Genomic DNA, 18,300 nt, shown 5'->3' with positions numbered 1-18,300 from the left:
CATGCGCGGATGACGTCATTCGCGCATGCGTGGGTTGGAGTCGTCCAATCCGCGCATGCGCGGCTGACGTCATCATATGTGTCAGCCGTCGCTAACTTTGGCGCGTGGGCTTAGCAAAATTCGTTAAGCCCGCGATGCCGTAGTTCACGGGGCCGCGATGCTAGCCCCGACCGGGGAGCAGAATTAGGTCCCGGGTGGGGGCGCGGAGGCTGTCGTGAAACACGGCCGTTTTCATGGCAGCCTTCACAACTCTCCGCATTTGCGGCGAATCGCGCCCGCTGTGTTTCTGAACAGTTAGGGCGCCTGGATAAATCTAGGTACAGGAGAACCATTACAGGCTGTGCAAGCAGGGGAGAACCGAACAACTCTCTCTGCAGAAAAGGCTGATGTAAACTGACCGACATTCTCTCCCTTCAGAAAAGGGAAGTAAACCATAAAGTGCAAGCAAAGTTTGGTTTGAAACAATGGGCCTCAAAGTAGAGTGATACACTTCTAAATCCATCATTACAGGCTGCAAACCAAGGACTTTATCAGCAAGGGTGCTGTGAGGAAAACCTGCTAAAGAAGCACAATTGGAAGCAAAGACTCCAAATATTTTATCATAGTTTTTGTTATAAATAAACAGTAACCTGGTGATTGTAATTATTGGACAAATTAAGGGCCAAATACTTCAGGAATTATTGGTTAATAATTTGTGTTGTGACTCTGCGATAGTGGGGCTGGAATTGACTGTGCATTTCACCAGGGTGTTGTCACAATTTGGGGCTTGGGTCTGGGATCTTGGGATTGGTAGATGGTGGATTTGGGTTAGTGTAAATTAAGAGACACCAGTTTTGTTATAGTATAACAGGATGGCTCTGGAAACTAAGTTTTCTTTAGGTGGAAGACTTAACTCTGTTTTATTTAAAAGAGCTCCACAAAGACCAGCTAGTCGAATTGGTAGGTGACGAACATCGGCGAGAGCTAAGAAGGTGGAGATAATATTTAAATTTGAGAGAAATGGAAACAATCAGTAGACTTGGCTAAAACCCTGTTACAAATGAAACAATTGGAGTTGAAGCAAAAAGTAATAGAGAAAGCAGAAGGAAAAAGGCGAAGAATTGGGGATTGAAGTGAGGGAAGTTGGAATTGGAGAAAGATTTTCATCCTGAGGCACTGGAAATGAGTGGGAAGTTGCCAGAAAGTAGAGAGGAGCTTAATCCCAGAGGTAATGAATTTAAATATGTACAGGCCCTCCCAAATGTTGATGAGAAGGAGGTTAAAAACCTTGTTTTTGGGATTTTGAGAAAATAGCAGCCCAAATGGAGTGGCTCAGGGAAAAGTAGACAATATCCATGGAGTAAATTGACAGGGTGGGCACAGGACATTTATGCTTCCCTGTCAGAGTGGGTGTCTTAAGAATTGAGGTAAAATTATTCTGAATGCATCTGAAGGAGATAGTCGGGACAGACTTGTGCAGAATTTGAAAGGGTTAGAATGGGTGGATATGAGCATTGGCAGTTGAAACTACCTAATGAGGTTCTAAGAGAGGTAATTCTCTTAGAGGAATTTAAGAATTCCCTACCACCTACAGTAAGAACCCATGTTGAAAACCAGAGGGCGAAGACTGCTCGGCAGGCAGCAGTTATGGCTGATGATTATGAACTAAACTATAACTTTAAACCTTTGTTCAGTCACTCCCATAAGTGGATGAGTGAAAGGAAGGCAAGTAGCCAAGGTAGAAAATGGATTGCAGAGAATTCTCTGAGATCTCCTCAGACCAGGAAGGAAGGTACTGAGGGTAAAGGTGAGACTTGGAAGTTGCCATTGTAACAAGGTGGAACATGTTCGTTCAGCATGTTGGAAGTTACAAGGAAAGCCTGTGGGACTTGCAGTTTGTAAGGGAGATTCTGAGAAGGGAACAGAAGTGGAAAAATACTAGAGGGCAGACTGAAGTTTTAACTGGACTTTGGAGACATGAGGTTGATAAGAAATATGCTGTGTTTTTGTCTAAGAGGAAGGTCATCCCATTTTCTTCAACTGATGTAGCCAAACCCATAACTATCTTAAGGGACACAGGCTACTCAAAGCTCTCGTAATGGCGATGGATTTAGTTTTCCCTCCAGATAACTCCATTAAAGCAAAGCTGAGGTTTTAGTGAAGGGGAGGGGATAGGTAGAGATTATATCCCAGTTCCATTGTATAAGCTACAATTGTAGTGTGATTTGGTGTCTGGCCCAGTCATTGTCGGAGTGGTTAAGGAATTCCAGTGGACAGAGTAGACTGAGTAGACTGACTTTTGGGGAATTATTTGGCAGGAGTGAAGGTTGTAACTTCACCATGATTACAAGAGTCTGAGACAAGTACTGTACCTAGCACATGAGATTCCAACAGTAGGCCATTTGGTGAGCAGTAAGTGACAAAAGAAATGTTGAAAGACATTGATTACCTAAAAGTGATCATGATAGTGAGCCAGATTCTGAGAATTCAAAGACCAAGGTGACCATAAGAAACAGGAGTTCAAATCTAATAGTAATCGTGTGTTGAAGAGTCAGACAAGAGTTTGGATTACGATTGAGGCGAGGAGCTGTTACCAAATAGATCTCTACCACTAACTCCTCAACAAATAGCAAATAATTCTTTCAAAGCTAGGAAAGAAGAAAGCAAATTGGACTTGAAAGGTAATTTGTTACTGCCTATAATAGTAAACCCATTGCCAGTACTTTAGGTGCAAATATTTCCCAGAGCCTGTTTGCTTTGAAGGAAAGTATATATGATGGCATCAGTTAGTCATGATGAGGACAATGAGGACTGAAGTGACACCAAGTGAACGGCTGGATAACCCTAACCCACATCCTTTTAAAGCCACAGTGCCTCTTCAAGGTCGAGGGAGCAAACCCAAAGGTGATGAGCTAATCAATAAACAATTGGCAGGCGTAAAGGGACGCGTACAATTGGATGATAGTGAGAAAGAGCGTCGTATTTTAAGGCTTGGTGGGGATCTATTTAAATATGTCCAAGCATTGCCAATGTTTGAGAAGGAGATAGAAGCCTTTCTCATTTCATTTGAGAAGGTAGCTAAGCAAATGAAATGGCCACAGGACATGTGGGTATTACTGATTCAAACAAAGCTGGTAGGTAGGGCGAGTGAAGTGTTTGCATCACTACCGGAGGAGGTATCTGGAACGTATGAGGAGGTGAAAAAATCCATCTTGGGTGCATATGAACTAGTGCCTGAAGCCGACAGACAAAGATTTAGTAATTTAAGGAAAGAATTTGGTCAAACATACATGGAGTTTGAAAGACTCAAACAGAGTAATTTTGATAGGTGGATAAGGGCTTTGAAAATAGACAAAGCGTATGAAGCTCTGAGAAATTATACTTTTGAGTTTAAAAATTCAATTCCTGATGTAGTGAGAACTCATGTGGAAGAGCAGAGGGTTAAAACTGCGAGGTTAACAGCAGAAATGGCAGATGATTATGAATTAGTTCATAAATCAAAGCTTGGTTTCCAACATCAGTTTCGGCCTGTGAGGGATAGAAACTGGGGACATGGAAAAATACTCGTGGTAAAGGTGATTGATGTGAGATAATAAGGAGAGTGTACCTCAGATTAAAAAAGAAATCCAGGAGGGTGGAAGAGACATGATAAATTTCAAATGTTTTCACTGTAATAAACTAGGCCATGTAAAGTCACAGTGTTGGTGGTTGAAGAAAAGCACTGGGATGGCTGATGTGGTAAAACAGGATAAGACTGGGGTTTGTTAAAGTGGCAAAGGAAAGCCCAAGTGAAGCGAAGAAGGTGCAAAAGATTGTACAGCCTGATCAAGAGGTGATTGACAAGAAGGTGCCAGATCTCTTTAAAGAATTTTCTTGTGTGGGTAAAGTTTACTCATGTGTATCAGGAGGAGCAGGTAAAGAAGTCACAAGTTTAAGACATACGGGAGCTAGTCAATCTTTAATGGTAAGAGATGAGGAGTTATGTAGTTTAGGAAGAATGTTGCCAGAAAAGGTGGTAATATGTGGAATTCGGGGTGAGAGGAGTAGTCTTCCATTATGTAAGGTTGGAAAGTCCAGTGAAGAGTGGTGAAGTGGGTAGTAGGAGTAATAGAGAAGCTATCTTGTCCAGTAATACAGTTTATCTTGGGTAATGATATAGCTGGATCGCAGGTGGGAGTGATGCCTTCAGTGGTTGATATGCCAGTGGAAAATAAGACAACTAACTGTTGAAGGATGAATATCCTTGGATTTTTCAGGATTATGTAGTAACAAGGTCGCAAAGTCACAGGTTAAGACGAGGAGAAATCAAAGAGTGAAGATAAAGTTGAAGTGCAATTATCAGGAACGATTTTTGAACGGATGGTTGAAAAAGAACAGGTGGAGGATGAGGTGGATATTTTTAGTTCAAGAAAATTGACGGAATTACAACAGAAAGATATAGCAATAGAATGGATTAGTGAAGAGGTAGAATTCCCAATGGACTACAGAAGATACAAAATGGATGCCGCCTGATATAAAATGGACTCTGTCAATGTTCTTGACCTTCTGTTATTATCAGTGTCTTCTGCTGAAGTAGTACAGCTTTGTCAAACAAATGATCCACAACCAGATGCATCCGGAGAGACAATGGGCCGTTGGCAACCTTTGCCCAATGTCTGTATTCTTAGCTATTTGCAACTGACAAAGGGGCCCCAAATTAAGGAACTAGCAAGGAATGAGTAAGGACATGTTTCAACGTGGCTGGACTATCGACCCATGACTTTATGTAACCGTTATCTATGAAATGAATTGATCAGGTAAGGCAAACTGCCAATTCGAGGCTATAGGAGCTAACTTGTAGCCATTTATGGCATTGATGATGCATGTTATGAATTGTGACACAAACCGAATTGATTGGGTGTATGTAAATGTGAATGCAAACTAATTCCACTTCCCTTCTGTAAATCAACCCAGTGCGACCTCCGCTCAGGCGAGAAAAGGTGCTGCACAGACCGTGGGGGTCAAAGGCCTTTTCTCCCAGAGCTCTGAAAATTAATAAATTGCTTCTTTATTCCCTCAACGGTCTATTCATGAATATTTTCACCTACAATATGGCGTAGTCAGCAGGGTGTCATGGAACTGGGCAGTCGTTTGGGTCAGTGAACGGGGTGAGTAGTCAAACTTTGACCACCCAGAAATTAAAGACTCGGCAAGACAATTGATCCTGGACGTGGCCCCGGAAGAACCAAAATAATACCATGTGAATGAGAGAAGTAGTTTAACTTTAATATGATACTGCGGCGTTGAGAATTAACAAATGAGATTTTTTACAGGTGAGAGAGGTGATTGATGGAGGTATGTTAAAGAACGATGTTGGAAAAAAAAAAATGAAAATCTCTTATTGTCACGAGTAGGCTTCAAATGAAGTTACTGTGAAAAGCCCCTAGTCGCCACATTCCGGCGCCTGTTCGAGGAGGCTGTTACGGGCTATTGTGAGGCCCTGATCAGGTAAACCGGAGAGAAACGTGGGGTGTGGTGGAAACCATCCGCGGAGGCAAGAGTTACACATCTGGATTTTCTCTGGAACGGAGGAGGATGCTGCCGGACCTCTGAGAACCTTGCCGTGTGTACTATAAGAAGTACATGTATTTTCGGTAGGAAAGAATAGGGGGACTGTCTGATATAAACATTCACCAATCACACAGGGAGGCTAGATAAATTAATAATGGCTGCGAAAGAAGTTAAAAGAGGGTCCCAGGGCTCCCTGATCAACTCTTGTATGACAGACTGACAGTCGTTAATTACAAATATGCAGAAGAATGGCTGAGACGTATCACATACTTTGGAACTACAGAGAGATTGGCAACCAACTAAAGACATGATTTTGGGACATCAATTGTCAGGACTAATAGAACAAGTAAATGTGGTAAAACAGAAGAAGACAGAACTAGAGATGAGTGAATTGTCAAAAAAAAATCATAAAGGAATTAAGTATAAATTATATGGGGGGGGGGGGGGAGGAAGAATGGGGTTGTGTCCGGACATGACCTCCCTGCCCCCATATGATAGTATAGAACCAACTGCCCCTCTTAGTGAGGAGACGGTCGATGTGGCACCCGTGAGCCGAGGGAGTACCTTGGCAAATCCGAATGTAAACTTTTGGGTGGAATTCAATGCTGTCTGTGTGGGTCACCAACTGCACCAAAGAGGCATTCACCAACTAGTAAGGGCAGCATGTCCGGTGGACAAGTGGCGACTTGTGGCCGGTGGTCCTGCAGTTGCTGCAGCCCAGGATTTTAGCTGGGGGGGGGGGGGGGGGGGGGGCTGGACCCACACTGCCTCTCACAGATGAGAAAAATGTCCAACAGCCGGCTTTTCCCCTTTTTTAAGGCGGAAGTCCAATCGAGCCTTGGGTGATTCACCCACAAACTGGAGTAAGATCACTACCACCAAACAAAGAAAAGGCGAGGGAGCGTCAGAATATGGGGAACGGCTATTTACTGTTCGTGAAGAAAGTTCGGGCCAAGCCAACGCTATTAGGACAGACCCGACGTTCATACAAGTCTTCAAGGCCAGCTTGTCAAGTAAACATCAGGTCATCATTAAACTGGGGGTAGTGACTGCCAGGAACTATGATGACTTAGTGGAATGGGTGCGCGGGGTAGATGGGTGCGCTGGTGAAGACGCTGACAGAGTTAAGGTAAAACGGGAAAAGGTGGCTGCCGTGGCCAAGTGGGAGACTGGAGTGAAGCCCAAGAAAGGGCCAAGCCACAATTGTGGAAAAGTGGGCCTTTTCGCGAAGAAATGCAAGGGCAATAAGGTTGAGAAACAACGTAACTATTGTAATAAACGGGGCCATCTGGAAGCTGCCTGTTTCAGCAAACGTGATAAGCCACCTAGAGGCCAAAATAGCCTATCCGCTGCAGAGTATAGGGGATGGCGCTCACCAAAGCGCTGGAGTTATCAGAGAAAACAAGACAGTGAACATTTATACAGACAGTAGGTATGCTTTTGGAGTCGTACATGACTGCTTGGGGTAGGAGGGGATTTATTACAAGAGGAGGTAACCCTATAAAACATCAGTTGAGAATAGAAGCCCCTGAGGCTAGTAACAAACCCCAACAGGTAGCAGTGATTAAAATTGAGGCACATCAGGTCCGGTTCCCTCTGAACAGCATGGACTGGATAAATCACCAGGGGAATCAAGCCGCAGACATAGCGGCGCAAAAGGCGTTAGAACAGAAAGAGGTTGCGGAAGCACTGATCGCCCTTGTGGACCACACTGAAAGAGATACATATTAAAGAACTTCATGAGGACACACTTGACGGAGAAAGAGGTACGTGGGAAAAGCAAGGCGCGGAGAAAGGTAGTGATGTTTGGCGAAAGGATAATTGGGTAATGGCCCCCAAAATGTACTCAACATGCTTTATTGGAGCTCCACCACGGGCTTGGACACTCTGGCAGGGAAGCCATGATAGGGAGCCTGGGAAGGGAGTGGTGGTGGAAAGGAATGGGGGGAGATGTTGCACAATACTGTAATCGGTGCGTCACCTGTGCCCAGTATAATCTGGGGTGACCCATAAAAGTCAGAATGGGACACCAACCCAAACCACGGGGACCATGGGAACACTTGCAGATAGATTTTACAGGTCCCCTGCCACCATTACATGGCAAAACGTACTGCCTAGTGATTATCGATCAATTCATCTGATGGGTGGAGACTTTCCCTACGCAGAATTGTACCGCCTTGACAGTCGCCAGATTCTTAGATGAAGAAGTAATTCCTCGATGGGGAGTGCCTATTCAAATAGACTCAGACCAGGGTACCCATTTTACCGGAAGTGCTATAAAAACAGTGTGCCCATTTAATGGGAATAAAGCAGAAATTTCACATTTCCTACCGTCCCCAAAGCTCGAATGGTGGAGCTGATGAATCAAACACTTAAAAATGCGCTAGCAAAGGCAATACAGACGTCAGGGAAAAACTGGACCGAAGTATTGCCTATTATCTTAATGAAACTGCGGGCCACGGGAAACTGACCCACAGGCTTAACCCCTTATGAACTAATGACAGGAAGAGCGATGCAATTACCAGAAGGCATCATAACAGATGGGGCTAATGTGGGTCCCCTAAAAGATGGATTAAAACGGTACGTTCCGGAGATGAGTACACAACTCAAAAGAATGCTCGTGACAATTGGGAAAATAAGGACCGGGCTTAAGAGCTCACGATGGCGGATGGTGTTCCCCTGGCGGGTAGTAAGGTCATGGTAAGAATCCTGCCCAGTAAACCAGGGTTCGCCCCAAAATGGAGCGGGCCTTACAAGATTATAATTAGTGGAGACACCTGTGCCTGCCAGGCCATAAGGGGAAGTGTGGAAACATTGGACGCAACTAAAATTATATGAGGAGCGGACGACCTCATAGGGCTTCTCCCATCTCCCATTAATACCGGTTATGCGCAGATGAGAAAATTGGACGTGGTTGCTTGAGTCTAAATCAGATAACCCAGCCACAAAGTATTGGATGATGAACTGATGCTTGCTTTTGTATTTATCTTCCAGATTGTTCAATTTCTGATTATGTAATTTGTATCTATTGGGATCCTTGTGCTCGTTGCTTGGCTTAGGATAAGCTAAGGGGGTGAATAGACATAAGGATGGGACGCAAGATGCTTCCCCAGTCTTCTAAGGAATGTAGTCGCGTTAATATGTATTGTCATGGGTGTTAGGGTGATGGGATTGGAAGACAATCTTTTTTATAAAACTCATATACGATTGTATGGAAAGCAGTCTGTGTGTTACCCGTTGGCCAAGTCTGTACAGGCCTTGTTTGTGGCCACCCCAAGTTGGACCCCCCCTCTAACTATACACTGCAGACACATCAGATTGTCCCACACAGGGTCTGACAGGCAGCTATAGTAGGAGCATATAAGGAAGATGAGTGGAACTAATAAATGCCAAGCATCCCACTTGAAAATGAAATGAAAATCGCTTATTGTCACGAGTAGGCTTCAATGAAGTTACTGTGAAAAGCCCCTAGTCGCCACATTCCGGCGTCTGTTCAGGGAGGCTGGTATGGGAATTGAACCGTGCAGCTGGCCTGCCTTGGTCTGCTTTAAAAGCCAATGATTTAGCCCAGTGTGCTAAACCAGCCCCTTGCCAGGGACTGGAGGGACAAGATGTTCAGAGAAGACGGAGTATCCCCTATGTTTTACGGGGCAGGGATGGGGATGTGTCTATGCCCTTGTCCCCAAAAATTCCACATGTGTACAGAAACAGTGTGCTCATCAACATTGTCGAATACATCGGGGCCAGTTCGCCTGTACTTGCGATAAGAAAAGATGCTTTAACGTCGCAGCGCGGAGACAGTTTATTTGTCGCCATTGTAACGGAACCCATGTAATCTCCGCTGCCTGGGTGTACCCATTTGATTCTTACCAATTGATCGGTTTTAATGGGAAATCAAACAACCCCCGCAATTGGTGGTATGCACAGTTCGTACAGACCAATAACCGAGCCATTAAATGTTTCCGAGCTAAGGAGGGATTTATGTTTCTCCTCAACGGTACATTCACCACAGCGACACCTACCCTCCTGGTCCTTTTTGTGGTGGGAGCAATAGGGCCACTCACCATCCCATGCACTCAAGCGGGTCATATTTGTAGGAGAATAGTGACTTGGGCAATTGGCACAGAATTCTGCACTGATTGGAGAGATCCTGTTACTTTAGGCTCATCACTCAGCTACGTGCTCCTTAGTTCCCTATTGGTGGGAGGATCAGCGGGGTGATCAGTGTTAAAAATATGAATTATCTTGTGTGCAGCCTGACCATTCTGGGTGATAATACTCAAAAGGGGTTAGAGGTCGTTAACTGGGAGTTGTCTGAGTTGAGATTGTACACCAAGCGGACCCATTATACAGTACTAGTCCAGCAAGGGGGTGTAAGTACCATCGTGGGAGATAAATGTATGACCCATGTTACAGATGAGTCTTACAATATCACAGAAGCTATTGACGCAATAAAAACACAACTCAATGACTTTAAGCAAGGCCCTGGGGGTTGGGGGGGGGGGGGGGGGGGGGGGGGGGTGTCTAGTTCCAGTGGCCTTTTGGAGGAGGATGGAAAAAATGGATCATGCATTCGATGATAGTTGCGGTTATGTGTTTGCTTTTTTGCTGTCTTCTAAGCATAGTAAAGCTATGTTGTGCTAAGATAATGGGACAGGTCCTACCAGTCGCGCCCGTGCACAACAAGGATGTCTATGATGAATTACTACTGCAAAGAGACCACTCCAACGTGCCCATCCCCCTGCATCAACGACCATGACGTCCTGGATGGGGAAATATCGAGATGAATGTGAAGAGCCCAACTGGAGACGTGGTCAGCTTGGGACATCTGGATGTCCAAGGACCAACAGGGGGGACAGAAGAGGTAGAATTCCGAACGGAGTACAGAAGATACAAAATGGATGCCGCCTGATATAAAATAGACTCCGGTCAATGTTCTTGACCCTATGTTATTATCGGTGTCTTCTGCTGATGTAGTAAAGCTTTGTGCAAAACAACGTGATCCCAATCAGATGCGTCCGGAGAGACAATGGGCTATTGGCAACCTTTGCCCAATGTCTGTATTCTTAGTTATTTGTAACTGACAAAGGGGCCCCAAATCAAGGCACTAGCAAGGAATGAGTAAGGACATGTTTCAACGTGGCTGGCCGGACTATTGACCCCATGACTTTATGTAACTATTATCTATGAAATGAATTGATTGGGTAAGGCAAATTACCAATTAGAGGCTATGGAGCTAACTTGTAGCCATTTATGGTATTGAAGATGCATGTTATGAATTGTGATGCATACAGAATTGATTGGGTATATATAAATGCGAATGCAAACTATTCCACTTCCCTTCTGTATATTAACCCCGTGTGACCTCAGCTCAGGCAAGAAAAGGTGCTGCACAGACCGTGGGGGTCAAAGGCCTTTTCGACCAGTGTTATTACCGTAAAAGTGATGAATTGATGAGAAAATGGAGACATTTACATATGCAGGTGGATGAAAAGTGGGCAGAAGTTCATCAAGTAGTATTGCTGGTAGGGTATAGAAAGGAGGTGTTGCGAGTTGCACATGAGGTACCAGTGGGAAGGCATTTGGGAATAAGGAAAATTCAAGCTATAATACACATTTTTATTGGCCTGGACTATATAAAGATGTAGTTAATTTTTGTCAATCATGTCACACATGTCAAGCGATAGGGAAACCTCAAGCAGTGATAAAACCAGCGGCCTTAATACCCAATCCAGCATTTGAGGAACTTTTTACAAGGGTCCTAATTGATTGTGTAGGACCGCTTCCTAAAACAAAAGTGGTAATCAATATCTTTTGACTATAAATGGATGTGTCTACTAGGTTTCCAGAGGCCATTCCAGTATGTAATATTACAGCTAAAAAGATTGTGGAGGAGTTACTTAAATTCTTTACTGGATATGGACTATCCACAGAAATACAATCGGATCAAGGATCAAATTTTACCTCCAGGTTATTCAAATAAGTTATGGAATAAAACAATTTAAATCAACTGTGTGCCATCCAGAATCAGGAGTTTAGAAAGGTGGCATCAGACATTAAAGACAATGAGGGCTTATTGTCATGATTATCCAGAGGATTGGGATAAAGGAATTCCATTTGTACTGTTCGCAATTAGGGCTGCACCTAATGAGTCAACCAAATTCAGTCCTTTTGAAGTAATTTTTGGTCATGAGGTAAGAGAACCACTTAAATTGATTAAGGAAAAATTGGTGAGTGAGAAATCGGAAATTACATTATTGGATTTAAGTGTCAAATTTTAGGGAACTATTAAGTAGAGCAGGTGAATTGACAACATTTAAAAGTTGCACAAAATGTGATGAAACGGGTAGCGGACAAGAAATCCAAAGTTCGTAGTTTTGTCAGTGGAGATAGTGTTTTAGTGTTGTTACCCGTGGTAGATAAACATTTTAAAAGCAAAATTTTGTGGACCTTATCAGATTGAGAGGAGGAAATTAAGTGAGGTGAATTATGTGGTTTAAAAACACCAGATGGAAGGAAGACTCACCAAGTGTGTCATGTGAATATGCTTAAAAGTACTTTGAAAGGCAAGGAGAGAAAAAGGAGGAGGTTTTAATTATTCTAACTCTGACAAACCAAATCCAGATGACTATGAATTTGACATACCTCAAATAAAATTGGAAAATGAGGATGTTGTTAAAAATTGGGATAAATCGTTGAGTTACCTTCCAAAGGAAAAACAAACTGACCTGAAAGATTTTTTGATATAAAGGACTATATTATTATAGTTTGCGTGTGTTGGTTTTTTGAAAAGAAAATGTATATTTACTTAAAGGATAGTGAAAAGCTTCCAGAAACAATTATTCGGGATTGAATTAGTAGTCACATGGAAAAATGAGTTGATTAATTGTAAGCATGGATTTCTGAAGAGGAGATCATGTTTAACTAACTTGCTGAGGAGGTATCAGATAGGGCTGATGAGGGTATTGCTATCAATGTGGTATACATGGACATTCAGAAAGGATTCTCTCAAACTGTGAAAAACATTATGTTCATGCAACATTCAGTACAGTAGCAACACTGATACAAAATTGGCAGAAGAATAGGAAGCGTAGAGTAATGGTCAATAAATAATTTTCAGGCTGGAGGAGGATGTTATACTTGGGAAGTATTTTAAGGTACATGGACGAGTTGGTGTGTGGACAGTTAGGTGGCAGATGAAGTTCAATGCGGGGAAATGCGACTTGATGCATTTTGTAGCAAGAATATGGGAGAGACAATATAAAATAAGGGGTAAAAGTCTTAAGGGGTGCTGGAGCAGAGGTACCTAGGTGAATGTTTGAATAATCATTGAAGGTGGTGAGACCAGTGGAGAGAGCGGTTAATAAAGTGTGTATCGTGTTCTGGGTTTTATTAAGGGGCACGTGCAAGAGCAAGTAGGTTATGCTGAATTTACACCTTTTTAGTGTTCAATTAACCGGTTGCACAAACTTGATTTGGAAGAGAGCACATATGTGTTCTGAGGGGAATCCTGAACAAAAAGGCACCAGCTTTAACATTAACCTTTTAGAAATCATTGAGCACTATAAGGATAATGGAAAATTGGAACACATTCCCTCAAAGCCAGGTAAAGAAGTTTTCAAGACTGTGGCACAGGTTAGCATTGCTGCCTTACAGTGTCAGGGACCTGGGTTTAATTCCAAACTTGGGTTACTGTGTAGAGATTGCCCTTTCTTCCCATGCCTGCTTGTGTTTACTCCGGGTGCGCTGGTTTCCTCCCACAGTCCAAAGATGTGCAGATTAGGTGGATTAGCCTTGCAAAATTTCCTCTTGTGTCCAAAGATGTGGGGTAACGGGGTTAGGGTGAGGCATTGGGCTGAGGTCGGGGGATAAAAATTTGTTAGCCAATGGTATTATGGAGTATGGAATTAACCTAGATAAACTAAATTAAGGTGCACATCAGCTGTGATCTAATTGAATGGCGGAACAGACTTGGGCTAAATAGCCAACTTATGTTCCCCTATTTCTAAATACTGAAAGTCTCTTGGGTGCTCACATACTGTACTGTTTTTGTTTTTAATCAATGCTTCATATTTTAGTAGCTCAGATATATAATCTTTTCTGGATTTAAATGCTACTCTGGATCCTTGAGCACAACAAATAGGCTGGCTGACACCCATATACATCATTGAGGAAGATCTGCATTGTTAGAGGTACCGTTTTACAGAAGGGATGTTAAACTGAGGCCCCTTCAGCACTAAGGTGGACATAAAGGCAGCATTTCAAAGACAGGAGCAGGGATGTTATCTTCCAGTGCCTAGTGTGAAATTTATCTCTTCTTTATCACAACGGTGTGTGGGAGCTTGCTGTGAATAAATGAGCTGTTGTGTTGCCTCCATTACAATGGTAACTACATTTCAAAACTAATTGACCGTTGAGCATTTTAAGACCTCTGGTACTCTATGAAGGATTCTGTATAAGTGCAATTCCCTCAGTTATGTATGTATTCCCTCAATAATGCTCTGTAGATTCAACATAAATTGCTCCCTCAAGCCTGTACCAGTGAGGCTTCAACTCAGTTTTCTGACATAAGAACAGTCCAAGAGATTGACAGATTTGGCGGCATGCTGACACAATGGTTAGCACTGCTGCTTCATAGCACCGAGGACCCAGGTTTGATCCCAGTCCCAGGTCACTGTATTCATGTGGAGTTTGCACATTCTCCCCATGTTTGAGTGGGTCTCATCCCCACAACCCAAGGAGGGGCACGCTAGGTGGATTAGCCACGATAAATTGCCCCTTAATTGGAATAAAAATGAATTGGGTACTCTAAATTTATATTTAAAAAAAAAAGATATAATTACTTTAAAAAAAGAGATTGACATATCAGCATTTTAGCTCAGTAAAGGATTTGGCCTGAATCTTCCTTCAGCAATGGAATCCTTACTTCTGACCCTGAAAATTAAATACATACCTTCCTGTGATAGGCGTGGCATGGTGGCACAGTGGTTAGGACTGCTGCATCACAGCACCAGGGACCCCAGTTCAATTCTGGCCCTGGGTAACTCTGTGGAGTTTGTATCTGCGTGGGTTTTCGTTGGGTGCTCCGGTTTCCTCCCACGGTCCAAAAGTGTACAGGTTGGGTGGTTTGGCCATGATAAATTGCCCCCTTTCTGTCCAGAAAGTTTAGGTGGGGTTACCAGGATAGGGTAGTGGTGTGGGCCTGAGTGTTGTGCAGTCTCGATGGCTGAATGGGCTCCTTCTGCACTGCTGTAATGTTATGATTCTATGGGTTGGATTCTTCCACCCTGCCTGCCGCATGAACGCCATGGGCGAGAGGCAGATGATGGAAAACTCCATTGACCTCGGGCCGGAACGGTCGCTGAGTGAATGCAGCAGGAGAATCCGGCCCTATGATTTCTGGGCAGTCCTTTTTGATGGAGTGTCATTCCAAACTGCCTCGGAGGGAACAATGCAGAGAATCCACACCGCTCAGAAACCATGTTGCCTTTTTACAGCAGTAGCTTTAGAATTTTAAATGTCTCAAACCTCCCTTGAGAGAAGGTAAGTGAGGCTGGCTCAGGGGATGGGGTGGTTGGGCTGGTTGGGTTGGAGTAGGCAAGTCGGGCGGTCACTGGATTTGGGGACCAGGAAGGGTGCGGTGGGAAGAAGAGGAGGATGCAAGAGAGAGTGGCATAGTTACCTAGCTTTTAAACTGGTTTTAATCTAGCATTTCCTGGGTAACTATTCTGGTAAGAGCCCTTCGAATTCTGACTCTGAGTTGGATATTCTTTTTGGTGGGCCCCAGGGAGTGGCCTTCCATCAAAAGTTTACAATTCCCACAGTCACTGCATTGAGATTTGAGGGCATTCTGCAGCGTATCTTGGCCTCTTCTGTCTCCTGACTATCCAGAGACTGGAAGATCTGGGTCATTATGTCATTCCTCCTATAGAGGGCAGCAAATCAATGAGTTCTAGACTGCCCTGTAGATTCAGTCCTTTCTGGCAGTGTTACACCACAAGGGCCAGAATCTGATGATCACAGGGTAATTATGGTGGAGATAAGTATTTAATTTACCTAAATTCATTCTTTAGAAAAATCTTAAAGGGCTCTCAATACGTGTTCAAATATTTCGTGTTCAAATGTTTCCAGAGTTTTTACTTTGTCACTTTGTAGAGATGAATCTCCTGCTATCTTAAAAAAAAATGATTTTTTTTGTCTCCCTACTTCTGGTATATAATATAATATATAGTCATTTTAAAAAAAAAAAAAAAAAAAAAATTCCCTAACTTAATCCATAAACGATCAACTCAGTCGGACGTTTTGGTAGTGATGTTCCTTGCGGCTCTTCTCTGCACTGTTTCAATGTCTCTGTTATACTTGGTGTCCAGAACTACAAACACTACCCGTGTCATCTTACCAGCGTACTTAATGGTTTAGTCACCACTTCATCGACTTTTTTATTCTATAGCTTTGGCTGTGCTGTTCAACGTTCTATAACATAGTAATTTTTATTATTGTCACAAGTAGGCTTAAATTAACACTGCAATAAAGTTGCTGTAAAAATGCCCTAGTCGCCACACTACTGTTTGGGTACACTGAGGGAGAAATCAGTGTCCAATTCACCTAACGAGCACGTCTTTCGGGACTTGTGGGAGGAAACTGGAGCACCTGGAAGAAACCCAGGCAGACACTAGGACAATGTGCAGACCCTGCACAGATGGTGACCCAAGCCAGGAATCGAAACTGGGTCCCTGGTGCTGTGCACCAACTGAGCTAACCACTGCCACCCACACTTTCACTTGGTATTGATTCTATTAAGACTTCTAGGTCCATTACCACCTTATCCGTTGCTGTTTCAAGACAATTCGTAGTGTAGCCATCTGGGATGGCCACTTACAAAGGATCCTGGGAAATATGGCCACATGCAAAGGACCATGGGAAATATGGTCAACCCAGGACTCCGACACTCAGAGCTTGTGTATATTGGCAACTCAGATAACTAGACGCTATTGAAACCCCCAGCTACTTTACATTCTAATGGCCTATTTCCCCAGAACAAAAGACCTGTACTCTGGTAACAGATACAGTAACAGACTCATCGGCGCCACTACCTCAGGGAGCCCAAAACGGCAAGGTCAATGACCGCTCAGGACACGCCCTGCCATCAAGGCACCCGCTGTAGCCACCTGGGTTGGCCAATTCCCGACTCCAAAATGGAAGCCGCTAAGAATGCAGGGAAATTCAGCCAAGGACAGGAAAACAAGCGGGTGCAAAGTTTCCTGTATATTAGAACTTGCAGAACCCAGACAGACTCAACCAAAATCCACCTGCATAGTAATGAGCGATCCCCGGGAACAATTGGTAACATTAAGAGTAATCAAGACCAAACCAGACACCTCGGCGCCAGCGGGAGCCAAGACAAAGGAAGGCCAACGGACACTTGGGAACCGCCCAGCGATCAGGGAACATCCCCAGTATTGGGGAAATCAAATCAAATGATTGGAACATGGTCCAATCAATTGGAACCAGGTACGGGGTCCACCCAAAAAGGCGCGAAGCCCCTGGGGACTATAAAATAGAGTCCCCAAGTTCAGTTCGATCTCTTGGCAGGGTCTCAGCAGCTCGAAACAACTGACCGTGACCTGCCTAGCAGCTGCACCAACCAAGTAAGTGTCCAGTCAACGCACGCTACGAGATGGGTGCTCCTAACCCTTAGTCCATACCAGCTGCAAGCCTGCAGACTTGGACGAATGAAAGGCCATTTGTTCCCCTGACCTGGTGGGCCAGTTTCCAAAGCCAAGTATTGGCCTTTGTGTTAGAAATAGTCTAGTGAGTAGTATTTTATGCATGAGTAGCGATTGACTGTGTATAATAAATGTGTTTTGATTTGAACCTTACTAACTGGTGTATTGAGTTATTGATCAGCACTTGAACCTTGTGGTGGTATCATAAAGATACCTGGCGACTCTAGAGCAAGGTGATTAAACAGAGCAAATTAAGTGTAAAGCACAACGAGCAACACCGTGCCCTAATTGGCCAAAATCGTAGGCAGTAATTGAAGCCTGCTGAATTATTGGGTCCAAAGCTAAGGACCACCCAAAAGAGTGTGAAACCCCAGAAGGATAAAGAGAGACACTGCCATGTGTTCAGTCTCTCTTGGCCCCGACCTACTCCTAAAACCAAGAGCAGCATCACGACCAGAAGACAGGTTCAAGACCAACAATCGCTATCAGACGGATGAGCCCAGCAGAAACTAAGTCACTTCTCCAGACCCAGCCACGCAAGATCTGAACAAAGGCCTTGTTCCTCTGCATAAAGCCGGGTGCCTGAAGTTCAGTACAGGTTGTTGTAGTGTTAGGTGTAATTTAGCTTGTAGTGCTTTTGTTGTATGTCGAAGTAATTCTTGTGTGTAAATAAACTATCATTGAGCTTGAACTAACTAACTGGTTGTTTGGTCTTTGATCGATATCCGGTAAAACTTGTGGTGGTATCATTTGATACCTGGCGACTCTGAAAAGCAATATCATCATTAATAATTGTCATCAGTATCCAGTTAAAAGAGCAACATTATTGGCATCTCCGGTGCCAATTGGAAACAGTAGTGTGTTTGCTATGTCGCCTTCCTATAGGCAATTGTTTGCACTTGTCTACAATAAACTTCACCTGGTATTATTTGCCCATATGTGTATTGACTGATTTCAATCTGGAATTTTGGCACTACTAGTTCCAATGTCCCTTCTAATTTCCACTACTTGAACATTTGACCACTTGGCATTGTGTTTCTTAATA

Source organism: Scyliorhinus canicula, chromosome 4 (genome assembly GCF_902713615.1).
Source record: "Scyliorhinus canicula chromosome 4, sScyCan1.1, whole genome shotgun sequence".
Classification (NCBI taxonomy): Eukaryota; Metazoa; Chordata; class Chondrichthyes; order Carcharhiniformes; family Scyliorhinidae; genus Scyliorhinus; species Scyliorhinus canicula.
The sequence above is the reverse complement of the archived record's forward strand: the minus strand, read 5'-3'. Positions refer to the sequence as shown.